Source organism: Etheostoma spectabile, chromosome 10, assembly GCF_008692095.1.
Source record: "Etheostoma spectabile isolate EspeVRDwgs_2016 chromosome 10, UIUC_Espe_1.0, whole genome shotgun sequence".
NCBI classification, from domain to species: domain Eukaryota; kingdom Metazoa; phylum Chordata; class Actinopteri; order Perciformes; family Percidae; genus Etheostoma; species Etheostoma spectabile.
This window is the reverse complement of record NC_045742.1, coordinates 5,530,591-5,530,872: the sequence shown is the minus strand read 5'-3', so window position 1 is coordinate 5,530,872 and position 282 is coordinate 5,530,591.

Below are 282 nucleotides of genomic sequence, written 5' to 3'. Positions count from 1 at the left end.
TAGGTTTACATGGTTTCATTTTCAAAAAACACGCTATTTTTGTTGTACCGCACATTGCTGCAGATCCTGTTTTCACCCAGTGTGTTTAGGTCTCTGTTTTAGCTCCAGAGTGAGAAATCTCACTTCTTTACTATCTTTGTTGGGAGTCACACATGAGCAGTAGCTAGGTAAGATCACATCAGCTAGATAACTCTTTCTCCAGCTTTGGTTAGCACAAGGCAGGATTAGCTGGGAGACTTCTTCTAGACGAGGGGCACTTGTGGAGTACCTGCAGAACAGGGA